The sequence below is a fragment of the Garra rufa genome, chromosome 18, assembly GCF_049309525.1.
Source record: "Garra rufa chromosome 18, GarRuf1.0, whole genome shotgun sequence".
Taxonomy (NCBI): domain Eukaryota; kingdom Metazoa; phylum Chordata; class Actinopteri; order Cypriniformes; family Cyprinidae; genus Garra; species Garra rufa.
In genome coordinates, this window is record NC_133378.1 from 17,891,009 (window position 1) to 17,894,528 (window position 3,520).

A 3,520-nucleotide genomic window follows, 5' to 3' on the forward strand; every position below is an offset into this window, starting at 1 on the left:
TGACTATTGCTACAAATATACCCCAGCGACTTAAGACTGGTTTTGTGGTCCAGGGTCACATATGTTATTATTTTTATGTTTTATTTTTAATAATTTATGCTGTTGGGAACTATGAAATGCAAGGTGAATCATATATATCTATAGATAAAATATATTATAATATTATTTAGTATATATTTTGTTTACTAAACCGAAATGTAGAATATTTTGTTTCTACATTTAGCAAATAATAATACATTATTTTACTATGTAATATATAGTGAATGCAAGTATGCAAAATCCACACCACAGTGCCATCCATATTGTGTTCCTGCTCACTCTCAATTTGAATCCCGCATCTGATTGATTGCAGTTTCCTGCATTAGACACTAGAGGTCAGCATTGTCTATAATGTTCATTTAGAAGCATGCGTCTCATTAGTAAAGTGACTTGCTGAAACAAGACCCTAGAAAAGAAAGAAAGGCCAAATCAGGGTGAAGAAAATGAAGGGTAGATTACAAAAGATGGAGCTGGAGTAAAGGATGTGCGCATGAAAGAAGATAAAGAGACAGGCTAATTTAAGTTGTGAGAAAAGGGTCATAAGGTGAGGCCAAGGGCAGCGCTGCTGCCGGCACAGTGCTGTAGCACCTCAAATGAGACTAAAAAAACACTTCCTCAAGTGATGACCTGCTCAGACTAACCCACGCCTCTACAGAGAAGAAGTAAAAAGAAAGAAACAGAGTGAGCGAACGGGAGAGAAAATACACTTTGTAAGCCGCAGACAATGGCTGAAGATTTCAGTGGAATAACTGGGCAGAGAAAGAGAAGGAAAAGTACAGGGACAAAAAAGGGAGGGGAGGAGAATCAACACAAACTCCAAACAAAAGAACTAGCTTTGAGAGAGTCCCTGAACAACTGATTCCTCCATCCTAACAGCAATTCTCGCACATTGTCTGTAAACACCTTGATGCAGGCAGTTGTAAAGGCGGTACATGCTAGCTTAACCTCAGGCACATACTGAAGGCAGGTAAGAGGCAAATGTCAGCAAAATAAAGAAAGGACTGATAAACTGACCAAGTGTGAAAAGAAAAACTCAAGTCTTTAATTGTGGGTGATCCACAAAGAGAGATGTGTTTATTAGAGGATATTTATAGATGTTTAGAGTGGGTGTTTCCATATGTGGAAGTGAAATCTACATAATTATATCTGACATGCTATATTGAAATGGACAGAAATATAGTATATGGAGTACTTTATATTTATTTATTTATTTTTTACACTTTTGCCTTCATTATGAATACATTGTGAGTACAGTTTAGTGCTGAAAGGGAGCAAAATGGAAGAGAGAAAAATGGGATCAGGAGTTCTCAAACCAGGATTCGAACTCGGGACGCTCGTAACAACCGTTCGATATGTTGGCGCGCTGCCCACAAGGCTATTACTTCATTCATTCATTTGTTCGTTCGTTGCATTTAACAGACAATATCACTGAACCAAACAGAACTGGCAAATTTTACTGATTATTGCTGCTAAAAATGGCCAATCATTGTCATGTTTTGGGCTGTATACTAATCGGTCTGGCTGGAAAAAACACATTCCCCCGGTTTCACAAGGCTTAAGCCTAGCTGAGTTGTTTCAACTGAAATAAAATTGCACTGTTTGACCTTAAAACAAATCAGTGCCTTTGTTTTGTCTTAAGATGCACACCAGTAATGTTTTTTGCAAGCATGTTTATAAAAATTGCTTAATTGTCCTAATTGAACTATGGCCTAATCCTGGCTTAGCCTGGCTTGTCTGTGAAACCGGGCCTTTGAAGTACTATAGACTGCCAAAAGTTCTAACAAATCAAGGATAAGAGTGCTAAAAGAACTCATTATGTATATACATACAATAATTTTTTTGCACACTTTTTTACGCTTTTGCCTTCATTAGGAGTACATTATGAGTACAGTTTAGTGTTGACAGGGAGCAAAATGGAAGAGAGAGAAAAATGGAATCAGGAGTTCTTAAACCGGGATTAGAACTCGGGACGCTTGAAGCAACTGTGCGATGTATTGGCGCGCTGCCCACAAGGCTATTAATTCATTCATTGTACTTAACAATGTCACTGAACCAAACAGAACTGGCATATTTTACTGATTTTTTCTGCTGAAAATGGGCAATTATTGTCATGTTTTGGGCTGTACTAATCGGTCGGACTGGAAAAAACATTTTGAGCACTATAGACTGCCAAAAGTTCTAACAAATCAAGGATAAGAGTGCTAAAAGAACTTATATATATACTAGTGGTGGGCCGTTATCGGCGTTAACGTGCTGCGTTAACGTGAGACTTTTATCGGGCGATAAAAAAAAATATCGCCGTTAATCTATTCTCAAAATTGGGTTGGGAGCTGGGTCTAAACTACGCAAGCTATGATGACTTTCACCTTGATAGTTTAACGCGGATGTATACCAAAGACTATAGGATATGGTCGCGCGTTTATGTCTCCTCCGCCAAAACACAGACGGGATCACGTCGTCCTCCATTCATAAAAACCGAATCTACTATAGCGCGAAATGCCACGTAAATTCGTCGTTTTTTGGATTCATAAATCAAATATGGTCTGTCACTTAATTCAAATCGCGATATGGACTAGTGTCTGTGAAAACTGAAATGCAAAAAGACCGTTTTAATATGAATCCGGTATGTTCGGCTTGCCTAGCTGTATGCATGAAATTCATACTATGAATGGTGGAGACGCGCTTTTACTACACGCATACTGAAACACACGTGACGCTCCCGGTAATTTTTGGCATTTGCATCTCACATGAACAGATAAACTCAATCTCCCAAACTGCTGTGAGTGTCACTTATACCGTTTCATTTGAGAAAACTCGCATCATGTCATACTGTATACACAGAAACTTCACGGCAACCTGTCAAAATAAAAGTACGGCGTAACATGTTTAGTCATTATTTGGGTAGCACACATATTCTGAATGCCTTCAGCAGAATTCAAATTAGCCATTTTAATCTAGATTAATCTAGATTAATTCCAAGATTTAATCTAGATTAATCTAGATTAAAAAAATTAATCTATGCCCACCCCTAATATATACATACAGTACTTTTTTATTTTTACACACTTTTTTAAGTTTTTGCCTTTATTAAGAGTACATTATGAGTATAGTGCTGATAGGAAGCAAAATGGAAGAGAGAGAAATGGGATCAGGAAAAGTTCTCAAACCATATTCGAAATTGGGACGCTGGTAGCAGCGGCGTTATATGTTGGCACGGTGCCCACAAAGCTATTGCTTCATTTGTTTGCTCGTTGACAATGCTACTGACTGAACTGAACAGAACTCGCAAATTTTGCTGATTATTGCTGCTGAAAATGGCCAGCTGTCTAAGGAACAAAACAGCATTTGTGGCTGGCCAAACTGAACCAGGATTTCCAGGGCAAGAATCTTGACGACATTTGTGTTTGTTCTTATCATTTCCAGTCAGGTAGGTGAAATATTGGGCTAATATCTTAATTAATTCTGCTCATCTGTATCTTTA